The 13,483-nt window shown below is 45.9% G+C and overlaps 1 protein-coding gene across 2 annotated transcripts in view; it reads left to right on the forward strand.

Moving 5' to 3' along the window:
* The window catches only part of LOC105562901, a 100,730-nt gene that overhangs the window by 31,912 nt on the left and 55,335 nt on the right, over positions 1 to 13,483 (forward strand). The window contains exon 1 of one of the 2 annotated variants that reach the window (XM_012014063.1): positions 4,058 to 5,620. The exons of the other annotated variant lie outside the window; for it this stretch is intronic. The gene's annotated coding sequence lies outside the window, so the exon portion shown is untranslated. Of the gene's footprint in view, positions 1 to 4,057; positions 5,621 to 13,483 lie in introns of those variants that run through there. 2 annotated transcript variants of the gene reach the window in all.

The raw sequence follows: 13,483 nt of genomic DNA on the forward strand, positions 1-13,483 counted from the left end.
TTTTTTGACAATATCTGGCATTTTTGATAATACAGAAAATTTATTGCGAAAAATATTACCTCTGCCAGGGTTTGAAACTGGGCTTCCCTACACTAGTGACTGGATGGAATTCGGCGTTCTTCGCCCCGCAGGTGTACACATCGCCGCTCATGTCCTCGGTTAAAGGGTCATTCCACTTTAACGGCCCAAAAACTGTACTTATCTTTAACCATTTTTTTCACAGTAAATACACCATACAATAAAATAACTCTCTTAATTTACGTCCAGACGCCTAGAGTGTAGGGAAGTGCAGGCTCAAACCCCGGCTGAGGTAATATTTTTCGCAATTAATATTTTTCTGTATTATTAAAAATGCCAGATACGGTGAAGAAAACACTGACGTTGTCAATTGTTACATTTGTCTTTATCCTAAAGGCAAATTTTCGAAAAGTATTCAGCCAAAAAAAATGATCCATACGGATGCTGTACAGATCATTTTACTGGCTAAACGCCTGTGTCCACGACGCTAGAACTTGGTCGAAGCCCTGCAAGCTTTTATGGATAATAGCTGCAAGTTGATTGGCTACACATTTCCCGAAACTAGAACTTGGACCAAGTTGTAGCGTCGTAGACACAAGTCTTAAGAGACACTTCAAGAGGTATTCAAGACGATCCTTTGATATAAGGATCTCAGTGTGCAAGCAACCGAAGTCGCTGTAGATCTTTTACACAAACTGCACAAACACGATCCTTGAATCAAACTTATCACGCGGAGTCTGAAACCAATATTGATTACAACTGCGAGAAAACCCTGTCTAAATATACTGGAGTATAAAAAAAACAACCTGGCTCAATATATAGCTCGAAGGCTTTCCGTGCATTTTACCTCGTTACCACGCTTATCTTGTACGCGACATTACACCCCGTATGTCAAGCGGCAAAAGTAATCGATCGATCGCGAGTGTCCTGCCATTCGAGGTATTTCCGACTTTCGACGAGCGCGAGTCAATTTTCCCCGTCGACCTCGCACGCGATGCGCCCGCCCTTTAGTCCGCGACTGTGAAAGGGGTGAAAAAGAATCCGGGGCGAAAAAACCGGGCCGGCGTCAGCGGCTTTCGAAAAGATATAATTACGCGCGCGCCGCATTATCCGCGGGAAAGCTGGCGCAGCTTCCGCGCTGGATGCCCGCCAGGATAAATATCAATTTAACGACACGTACGGATACATTCTCGCGTGCCCGGCCAAACGCGCACGTTGCCGACAGGCCTCGAATCCGCGGCTGGTCTGATTTACGGCCGCCGATCCTCGAGTGTGCGTCACGTTTAACTCTAGAAATACCGTGGCCATTTCCCCATCAGGTAAAAGGAGATGTATGATACCGCATTCTTCCATAAAAGTATCGTATCACGGTAAAAGACTCTAAGCTCGAGGGTATAGAATGTCTGTAACGACTATAGATATTTTTCGGACGTTTATTTCCCCTGCATAAAACGAGAATGCGCGTCGCAAGTGCGAGTTTTCGTTAGCTCGTGCCATGGGATTTTCTTTTTATCTCCAGCTAGGCCCTACATCCTTTCCGGGCGCAAACTAGGTACCCTATACGTACGCGCGCGCGGCCCTTCGACGTAACGCTCGTAACTTTACGACTCTCGTAAAAGTCGTTTGATGGCGGAGTGGAATTCTTTTTTTATGCTGAAAAGTAGGATTTTATACGGACAAGTGCGGGCCGTCAGAGAAAGCGGGCTGAATAATAGCGCGTGTGGCGAAATAAATTCGAGCTGCTCGGATATTAAGGATAACCAGCTCACGTAACGCGCCATTGTTACGAGCTCGCCGTTACGCACGCATTGATAAACACAAAGTGGAGTAATAGAAGTTTGATCGACGTGGTTCCGTTTAAATAATTAAATGTCTTTTGTGCGTCGAAAACATTTCGCATCTGGTACGTGCCGCAAATAATTATGCATTGTTGCAAACTTTTATTTCCGACGTCAAGCTTTCCTTATTCCGGTTTGGAAAGTAGATCGACCAATGGCGAAGATAATTAGGCGCCCGAATGATTTACCGAATTACGTCCCTTGTGGAATTTCGCACTAACAATAGACGTTGCTGAAACTCCCGTGACCTGACTCTGCTTTTGTCGGATTATCAATTTTAGGCGGTAAATAACACCGGGGCGAAATGCAATTTTCAGACAAGACAAATTTAGATACGGACGCGCACAGAGGCTTAATCATTTTTCCGCGTAAGTGAATTTTAACGAGACCTGATGAACATTACATCGAATTTCTGGTGAGAGCGTAATCGCTTTAGCGAAACTTCGATAAGCGCCCGCGCGCTTTAACTAGCCCGAGTCCATTATCGGTCGCGCCACTCTTCGTTATTAGATAAAAAATTAATGGCCGATCAATCACGATCAATTTCAGGGAATGGCGTGGCCTGGGCGCGCACGAGCTGCCAAGGTAGATGCGCTTTTATCTCTATTTTCCACGGGACAGGCGGGGCAAGAGATATTCGTATCGGCCATGATTTCTCTTGCCCCGTCAAACTGTCAATTATTGTCTTATTAATTCATTACTGCACGGTCAAGCATTTAATTATGAAGATGTATCGTAGTGGAATTGGAATTGTTACATACTGTAGCTCATAAATCATCGCTGTCTATTGGTATCTGATACCTTAGGGGTTTTTATTTAACAGAATGGACATGAGAGGAAAATAAACATTCCCTATTTGCAATGCCCCCGAAACGTCTAGTTGTAAAGAAAAGTCCGCTGTTATGAGATAGGAGTCTTATATGAGATAGCAGGTTCTCAACGTCCAAATTCAATCACAAATCTTTTTTCGCAACGATCGCACGATCTAACAATCAATGTTTTACTAGACAGATTTCACTCCAAGGACAATAAATTCATGGTAGAATCAACCGATGACGCTTATTAATTTAGTAGAAACTCCGCTATCTTATGATAGGAGACTTCTCTATGTAAATAATATATTATACGCATCGTGAACGGTCGAATAAACCGTGTGAATACGCGATTTGCCGCAGCATAACAGTAAATGTAATTAATGCGCTAGACACAGGAATTCCTGGGGCAGTGCGTTTTGATCATAATGTACCTCTCGCTAGATGGAAATGCACACTCGGGTTTGATAATTAGATCAATAAACTAGAATCGAGTATAGGGGAGTTCCATGAATCGCGCGTTTAATCAAGAGTCTGAGGACTTCGGCGACAGTAATCTCGCTTAATAATTAATTGTCTTACGTATCTGAAAGCGTCGCGGAGTTCTGCAGTAATGAACATAAAATAACAGGGGTCTAAGACGACGAGAGTAAGAATAATAAATAATAATAGACGTACTATCGTAAATGTCAATTTAACGCAGCTATAACCGAAAACGCGACGGTCGTAGAAGCGATCCTCGCGGCCGTATACAGGGTGTCCCAGGAGGAAAGGTCAATATTCTGGAAGGTGACAGTATCGGGCATTTTAAGCAAAAGTATTCATATGAATGTATGTCCAATTCCCCACTGTTTTCGAGATAGGACACATTTTGATGACGTCCGCGTTCAGATAAAACATGAACACTGGGAAGCGTTCCACTTTCACGCAATGTATCGAAAACCTTGGAAAACACTTTACAATTCTGCGTGTAGGAAAGAGGGTGACCAGTGGTCAGGGAAATCTGGAAAGCCGGAAATTGTCAGGTTGGATGAAGGGTGAAGTGTACAGGAAAAAAGGTGGATACACGAGACTGGAGACCCTCTAATCCAGAGTCTGGACATGCGGTGTCCAGCTTCTGATTGGTTCGCCATGTTTATGATTTTCCCCACTGAATTTTGAATTGACAATTTCAATCCACTTTTATAGTTTGACAAACGACAGGTTATCGTGATTGATTTTGATTATTTTGATGCGTATCCATTTGTCGAGGTGTTCTTGCAAAATCGTGCTGCGCATCCACTCATTTTTGCAATAAACGGCAAACTCACACTATTATCAAACTTCGTGCGATGTGCAGTTATATTTTAGGTTACGTCTCAATCTGATGGCAGCTTAAAGAGAGAGTGAGATATTTGTGCTTCTCTCTCTCTCTCTCTCTCTTTGAATTTGACTAAACATGGCGGACAACTCTGATTAGAGGGTCTCTACACGAGACATTCGAATAGCTCTATCCCGGAAACAGTGGGAAATGGGACATATATTCATATGAACATTGTTGCTTAAAACGACCGATACTGTCACCTCCAAGAATATTGACCCTTCCTCCTGGAACACCCTGTATAAATACGGGATCTCTCGCGCCGTCGTCATTTGCTCTTTTGCGCAATGTTTTTTAAGGGCCACGTGAGCCGAGCCCTGCACCGTGGCCCGTCGCTCGGTGCCTCGATTTTCCGCTTCATCGAGACACCGCCAACGCAAGCCGGCCGGCCGTATGCTAATCGGGTGCATGTGAGCGGGAGTGAGCGCAGAAACGCCACCCTCCGAAGAAGGGTGATACGAGGGGAGAGTCCCCGGGATGATCCCTTCGACCGAGTGAGTGACATCGCGCGCGGCAACAAGGGCGCGCGGATTTTATGGCGCAGCTTTTTTTTTTTCCTCTCCTCTCCTTTTTGGACCCGACGGCGATTACGCACACGCGTCGTCCGAACGGGCGGGCGGAACAAACGACGATGACGTGACCGCGTGAAATTGCGTGGGCGATACAGGATTTGTTGCACGTATCGTTGCAATCGAGAAACGTAATATGAAAGGGGTGTAGGTTTCGGGTGACGTATGAATAACTATTTATTAACGTGGGTTAACCCCGCGTCGAACTCGATCGTCGAAATCTAATAATTTGAATTCTATTTGTTTGCGCCTGCTGATAAATTACTGAAACGATATTTTAGGGGTGAAACGCGTACACTAAGTAATTAGCAAGGGGAAATTTCACTGGAATCACATAAGAATTGCTTGCATAAGCTTGATTCGACCCTGGAGAAAAACTGTCCCGTTTCCAAGGACAAAGTCTAAACGTGTGCGCTTCTTTCCATCTTTATATTCTTCGTAACATTTACATTTCTCTGCGTCTCGCAATTTTCCGACTACACCCCGAAAAGGCGATGAATATTCTGTTGTCCTCTTCTGCCGGAAATTTCCCAAGCGTCGTCTACACCGGAAAACGCAAACGATGCGGACATCCCGTGGAATTCTACCCCATTCGGTGCACGTGGCTCCCGATAGAGAAAGAGAGAGAGCGGCGTTTAGTCCACCCGCGGGCGTTCTACAAAAATCCGGTAATTCGCGGACAGGACGTTCCCTTGATATCGATATCCCCTCGGGGTGCATCGCACGCACGTCGAGTCGAGGCACCCTTTCCCTACGGCCCTGCCGACCTCCCACTATTCCCTCTCGGTAGCCGGCAGCAGTGCTCAGTCTCCGTCGAGCTACCGTCGCGTCCGGAGGTAGCTCGTCCCGCTCGTTTCCCGCTCGCCGCTCGCTCGCTCGCGTCGCGATCGGAGACAGTGCGCGAGGATCGAGTGCGAGTACGCAATTGCATTTGTGAACAGTTGGAAAATTGTGAATTCGCCAGGCGGTAGCGCGACGCGGCACGCCGCAACCGATGGGGGATGACGTTCGATGGAGAAAAAGGTACGAATCCGCGATGCGAGGGGGTTGACGGGCGCACGGAGGGGCCCAGCGCTACGACGGAGGGTGTGCGTAATGCGTCGCGAGATGCGGCTCTCCCTCCGTCTCCCTCCGCGCCCGCGAGAGATCGCGATCTGGAGCGATTTGTAATATCGGAGTCGCGGGGGGAGGCCCTTTCGACAGGCGTGATCGAACTCGGGGTGACGTAGTGCCGTTTTGCGAGCAGCCCGTAATCCGGCCTGTGGAGATTGGAATTGTTCAAATATTTGGCGTGTCGGAGGCTTCTAACCGGATTTTATTACGCCGCGAGGTTTGGAAACCGCGAACCCTTTTTGTTCCTCGGGCGCGCTCCGAAACGTCGGATGCTCCGAACGATAGTACACGCGGGAGATAAGATGGAAATTGAGAAGCGGGCTTCGGGAGATTTAAATCGGAGCGAGAGAGATTTCCTTCGTAATGTTCGTCCCCGAGTCGTTTTTGTCAGGTTTTTCGCTTCAATGCGTCATTATTTCGACACCCCGTTTCCAATCGTATGTCGCGTATCGAACAGGAAAGTTTACGAAATTATATAGCGCATCTTTCAAGATTTTTATGCTCTAACCAGCGTGTTTTCTCTACGGATGGAAATAAATGTTATACGATGGCTCACAAACGCCGAGAAGTTGTAGCGAGACATAAAATATACGGATAATTAATAATCGACTTTTTATCTACGAGAGACTGCAAGAAGAGAGAGTCGCGCGATAAGTACCGCAATAGCAGGAATTAATATTCCAATATTTCGCATTGAAGTTGCGCAAACATTCAATTTGACATTTACGGAATGATAAGTTTAATCTCTTATGTCAATCTCGCATTGACTTGCAAGGCCATTTTGAAATGTAAAATTATCCCTCGCACTTTGCATAATGCACGACGTATTATACTGTATCGATTACGACTTTAGCATATCTCGAGTGGACAAACATTATTTCGTATTTTTCTGCTACAATTGTCTTTCTAATTTTCATTCGATAATGAAACGCAACGACACAGTTTGTCCATTAAAACCTGCGACATGCAGAACAATAGTTATTTCCAGCCTTGACATTTGACAGAACAACACTTGTTATTCCAATCATAAAAAAGTATCATTTGCGTATAAAATTGACTCTCAAACGCGACAGTCATTATCGTCACTGATAAGAAACTATTATCTGCGTTCCGCGCGGTGTCTTCGTCGTTGCTACGTAATCACGCCGGCACGCGTTATCGTCACTAGTCCGAAACTATCCGCCTGCTTTCTCCGCAAAAATACATCTCGCTCTCGCAGTGCGTGCGATCGGCCGCAATTGGAGGCGGGAGATTCCTTTTGTCGATACGATTCAAAGTGCCCCGCAGGTCGGCGCGCACCGTAGGCCGCCGCGGCGTAAGTCTCGCAATTTCTCCGCGAATTTCTCCCGGCAATTTCTAAAAGAGGCGCCTGCCTCCTCGCGGCTATTACGTGGCTCGTGACCTCGCGCGGAAAGGAGCCCGGCGAGAGAATAATAAGCCGGGAGGGCCGCGCGCGATGAATGAATCCGTAGGCGCCAGAAATGGAGGGGCCGCACGCGTCCCGCGATTTTCCGCGACGGTGGAAACTGAATCGCGACGGAGCCCACGGCGGAAACGCGCGTAGCGGTATACGTGCGTAAAGACCTGCGTTCCCAGTGCGTCGCGCTTCCGGCGATCAGATAGCCCCGCTAGAAAGCTGGGGCTCGCTCCTTCGTCATGCCCGTGGAGTTCGAGGGAATTCACTTTGTGATAAACTCGTGACGCGGTTTGAGCCGTTTCGTTACTTAATCCCCGGACGTTCATCGGCGAGGCGTGCGTTTTAAATTACATGCAATGACAATTAAACTCTTGGGAGAGAAACAAAAGTCGACGGGAACAAACGTGCACGAGTGAAGCTCTCGCACGCGCGTGAAAGAGAACAGTTTGAAAATTGTTTTGATATCTCGTCTAATTTACTTGGATCAGATGACTACTCATAGCGGATTCGGTTACTTGCACTAGTGCGCACTGAGTGCACACTAAGGGCCAGTTTCACAAACGTCGGTTAGCTGCTAACCGAAGGTTAATTGATTCTCTGTCTCTTCTTAGATAACAAAATAGAAAAAGATAGGAAGTTGACTGAACTCTGGTTAACAGTTAACCGATGTTTGTGAAACTGGCCCTAAGGCCTGTTTATAGGCAATTTTTACATCTAACTTTGTCTTAAATACATGTTCAAAGAGTAATTAGCTAAAAATAATCCGTATGGATGCTATACAGAACATTTTACTGGCTGCAAAATATTTCAAGAAATATTTTAGACGATTCTTTAATATAAAAATTGACTGTAAACGGGTCTTAGTGTGCACTCGGTGCGCACTAGTGCGAGCAACCGAATTCGCTATTAGATTAGATAAAATGTATAAGAGGAGAGAAGGAGGTAAAATACATTTTAACATTCGAGTAATTTTATCTGACACTAAAATACAACTTATTCACTAAGCATCTTAATTAGTTACAATTGTGCTCTTTAAAGGAAAATATTACTTGAGCATCTTAGGCCCGGCTGTACCAACGTCGTGTAACTTTAACTTTAGCTTAATTGACTCTTGGTCTCTTTCTAAGAGAAACAGAAGGAGAAGAAGAGTGAACAAAGCTAAAGTTACGTAACGCCGGTGCAGCCGAGCCTTAAACATCCAGCTTGGACATTCGATAGATCACATATGCTATACTATTCGGGACGCAAACTAATACGGGGGCCAAGAGCATGTCCCAAACCGCAGTTAACACAATCGAGCGACCCTGACCTGAGGAGCGGTGTGGCGAGCCCTAACGAAAGTCCGTTCCCACGACTGGCGAGTGTGTGCGCCCTGCCGAACTTCGAGGCATCGTAATTTTTCGACAACGCCCACCGGGCGGAGCGCCCGTAATTTTCGAGCTTAATGATCCGACTCGAGTGCGCGAGATATCCCGGTGCCGTGTCTTCGACGCGATGATTGAAGCAAGTTTTCCCCGGCACGGGATCGACCGGGCGGGACGGGAGAGAAACAAGCGTGCCGATGCATCGTGCGTTCGCGCGAGGAACAAGGGCCGTTTTAATCGTCTCTACTACAGCCCTCCAGCTTTGGGCTCCGCCGTCTGCCTTTAGGAGCGAAGTGCGCGTGAGTTACGACACCCGCACTGCGGTGCGACTGCGACGAAGGGCTGGAGTGCGCGCTCACGTTTGCGCCCTTTTAAATGTCATCGGCGTCTAAATAAGCACGACTCGGTGACGATAACAATGATGACTCTCGTCGCTGCTTTTCTCTTTGCGTCCGTATTTCCCGCGATCAAAGTCCCCGACTTCTCGGAAGGGAATGTCTTAAATTAAACGTTGCATAATTCCAAATAATGAAATATTCAGCGTGTATTCGTCGGGCGTCTCTTATCGTTAAATTTCCATTATTTCTTCTTTTCCTCCGGACGTCCCTTACGTATCTAATTAAAGGCTCTTAGGATTTAATCCCGCGAAGAAAATCTTCCGACGGGGAAAGAGAGATACATCCCGCGGGTGCAGTCGAGAGCTTCGGCTCAGGATCGAGCGGGTGGATGGTTATCCCGGGAGATATCGGAGACTGCGTTCGCGAGACTTCTCGTCGGGATGACGGAAGGAGGGCTTGCGGAAGGGAGCTACGATTCGCTCGGTGACCATAAAGGGCACGTGATATTGTCTCACGGAAATGTTGGACAAGGGGAAGCTCTCCGATGAAACTCGATGTGGAACATTGCCAGTCTATTTGCAATCGTTTTATCAGAGATGTCGATGTTTTTATTAACGGATGCGATTGCGTTGATATTCATAATTTTCTCGCGTCGCTGAAGTCCCCTCGGAGAGCAGTTTGAGAATCGGTGTCGTTCTTTCTTCTTTTATGCGACAAATAATTGGCGTACACGGGGAATAATTTTGGAAGTTAATTTTTATATTATATAGAAATCTAACAGTTACATTTAAAAACGACCACGGAATTTGCTTGAAAGATATCTCGAGGAAAGTACAATCCGGGGCGGTCTATCTCGAAGCCGCAAACATCCTCCCGATACAAGACTCCTAGCGAATTCGGCAGCTTGCACTAGTTAGTGCCCTGAACGCGCACTAAAGCCCGTGTCACACTACGTGTTGCGGATTGCGAACCGTGGATCACATTGCAGCCAATCAGACGAGGCAGCCTTGGACCTGATTGGTTGAATTGCGATCCGCGATCCGCAGTAGACAAGGCTTGTTTTCTGTTTATACACTGGTGAACTAGTGCAATAAATTAGAGTAAAATAAGCGTATTTTTTTCTCATTCTAGCTTACTGCACTAGTTCACCAGTGCAGGAACAGAAAGCAAACCTATAGTGTGACACGGGCTTAAGGCTTGTTCACAGTCAATTCTTATATTTAAGGATCGTCTTAAGTACTTTTCGAACTACTTCTTAGCCAGTGAAATGGTCTGTAGAGCATTCGATCATTTCTTTGGCTGAATAGTTTTTGGATAAGTACTTGAGATAACCATAAATATGAGAGTAGACTCTGAACAAGGTGTGCACTCGGTGCGCACTGGTGCACACTGCCTAATTCGCTATCGGACTAATGGCGCAAAAAATTCTCCTTTCCTCTCGAGATAGTATTCTGTTTCGGAGCCGAGTTTATTTCTTTAAAGCGAGCTTAGCTTCCGCCGTTTGTTCGCAAAGGAAGGTGCGCGACGGCACCTGACCCTTCTCACATAGTTCCGGTAAGGTTGCCGTCTCCCAGGAGTAATACACATCCCCTCGCGATCCTCGCGATTATCCGGCACGGAACAGCGCAATTTTTCTCCCCCGGACGGAAACCTTACCCGACGTTTTCCCGGGGCGCAAGGTAAAAACAAATCTTTCGCGTCCTGTTACGGGCGAGAACGCCTCGTTCCTTATCTAGACCGAGGCAGATCTCGTCGCGCTATTAGGAGAACGTGATACTGGCTGAACTTCCCAGACAATTGGCGCGAGAGCGAGGCTTTTGCAAAGGGATGGAAAAGGGCATTTTCAGGAGTGGCGAATAATTCGCGGCAACGTTTCGTAGAAAGGATGCGCGCGACAAGGGTTGACAGAGGGCGAGGGACGAGAAGCGAAACACTGGGCGACGCATTTATCGCGAATGTAAACGTCGCGCGAAATAGGTTGCAGATTCTCTAATTATTTCAGCGGAATTACTGTTTTCTTTTAATTCAGGGAAATACAGATTCTACAATACGCGACTAGTTTTCTCTCTATAAGGGAACACATTTGTCTGTCGATTAACAGAGCCTTGAGAGCGCGAATACAATTAAAGATACTAAAAGGCGCCGTTTCATTCTTTTCTCGGCATAAAGAAAAACGGCTGCGTCTGAATTCTCGATGGTCGGATCTGAAATTCAACCAGAATCCCACTATGTAACTGTATTGAATACTGCGAGAGAAATGGTGGCAGCTTCGAGGGAGGATCGAAAAGAGGAAAACAAGGAGCCAACACGAAAGTCCTCTGAAATTCCTACAAGGCGAGGAGACACGAGTACCGGCGCGAGCATGTCGGATCTCAAGACCTCATCCTTCGTCCCCTCGGACTTTCTCTGTCTCTCTGTCTTTTCTCGTTCCTTCCTCACCTCGCTTCTTCGTAGTGCTGAGCTGTCGCGATTTACCCGTACGAAAGCCACCCCTCGGCGTATCCTTAATGCGGCAGTCCGAGACGCGTGTCGTCGTCTGCGCCTATACCCAGATAGCGCAAGACACTCCTATGAACATTTTAAGAATATTCTTCAAGAATATTTGGAATATTCCATAGCTCATTCTTATATACTTATCTTATATTCGTGGAACATTCGTTCTTCTTTGTTATAAATATACCATTTCTAATTGTAATAATCAATATATATATATTTATTTATTTATAGAATATTCGAGTGAAATAATCTGAAATTAAGAATATTTACACTCCAGAAGAATATTCATAGAACTATATGTGTGCTATCTGGGTGTACTCGCGTGCAGGCTCTTCAGTTCTCTCGCAAAGTGTTTTCCTCGTCGCGCCTTGAAGAGCGCGACGTAATTTCCGTCCGAAGAAAAGTTTCATCGCGACATAGAGAGTGTCCTGCGTATCTCGAATATGAACAATCGAACTAAATCTTCCTTGTCACGGGACAAACTTTCGAAGATTCAATGGGCCTCGCGCTGTAAGCGAATAACGAATTCCTACAAGTTTTACGCGCGCGAATATACGCGCGATGGTAAAATGTCATCATTCGCGCGCGAATAGAATTTTTAATGGTGCCCACGTCCGGCCGGGTCAAATTAAAATTTCGAACTTGCGTAACAAGTTTGAAAGTCCCCGTCTTCCATTCTCATCGGGCCGAATTAAAAATTCGGTCGCGAGGATATAAACTTCTCCCATTTTCCGCGTCTGCGTTCCCGAGCGGCCATTCACGGCGAACTTCCCGCCGGCCGGAGAATCGCGCCCGACGAGTAATTTCGCGCTCGAAAACGACATAATACGTCGGCGAGAAGTTTTCGCACGCCGTGAAAAACTTACAAGAGCCGGCGACACCGCGTCCTCCCGTGTTTCCTCTCGCGCGTCCGCATTTTTCATATATCCGAATTTCTCCTCGGTGCCCCTTCACGGTCGCGTAGCCACTCGCCGTTTCCGCCGTTTTATCCTCGTAGCGATTTTATTTCTCATATATCCGCGGCATTCTCTCTCGGTTTCCCGCGATAAGAAAATATCTGCGGCGCAACGTCAGCAGTGCAATCGCGATACCTACGTCTCTCGATCCTTATTTTCCTCCTCCTCCTCTCTCTCTCTTCTCTGTACGCCGATGGTACTTTTTGTTGCATTTTCCCAAAGGCACGGAGAATGCTGCCTGCGATGTTCCCGTAATGAAACCGCATTTATTCTCGAGGTATAACGTCGTTGAAATTATAAAAAGAGACGCGGAAAAAAACCGGCGCATAATAAGAGGGTGGAAAAATTGCAAAAAGCGGGATAATAGAAAGACGAGTGTGTAATGAATTGTAATGAAATGCAGCAGATGATCTTTTTTATTTGCCAACGATATATTATAAATCGATTATTATATATAGACTTATACGGCGGCGTCGTGCAAATGAATTCATCTAAATATTGCACTAACGAGCGTGAAATAAATTAATAATTTTAATGCACTTTTAATGCACACCCATCCAATATCGGAATAAATTAGGCGAATATTCTTGGTCGAGATATATCTTGTTCTTTTTCTCCTCCCCCCCCCCCCCGGTAAACGTCGTCAAATATATGGAACCTGCTTTTTCTGATATGTCGAACGATTGATTGAGCTGCCTTGAGGCCTGTCGCCTTATATAGGAAGGATCATTTCGCGGACTACTTATTATACGGTTTAATAGCCCGACGAGAACGTGTCGCACATGAGAATCAGCTCTGTCTTACATTGGCGAACTCATAATTTATGGGAACGCGAACCTCTGACAGCGGTAGACGGTGGACTATAATGAATCGTAATAAGTCCTCGGTTATTATGTAATTATGGCCGATTATGCGATTCGCCGGTTGCTCCATTAACGCGATCGATATTATAATTAACACCGAAGATCTGCCGATGACGATATATAACGCAAGGATATCGGCCAAAAGATTATGAAAGGCGAATGAAAATACTTTATGCAGTTGTTAAAAAAATTCATCGTGTCCAACCAGCGATTCTGTATCTTTTAATTCGCTTGAATTACGTCTAATAAGCTTATATATAGATGCAAATTTCACATATATCGAGCGTGCAATACTTTACTGTTATTTATTTCTCATATTTGTTTCTATATTTTAGCTTT

The sequence above is a fragment of the Vollenhovia emeryi genome, unplaced genomic scaffold (genome assembly GCF_000949405.1).
Source record: "Vollenhovia emeryi isolate VEMERY1.0 unplaced genomic scaffold, V.emery_V1.0 DF939182.1, whole genome shotgun sequence".
Taxonomy (NCBI): Eukaryota; Metazoa; Arthropoda; class Insecta; order Hymenoptera; family Formicidae; genus Vollenhovia; species Vollenhovia emeryi.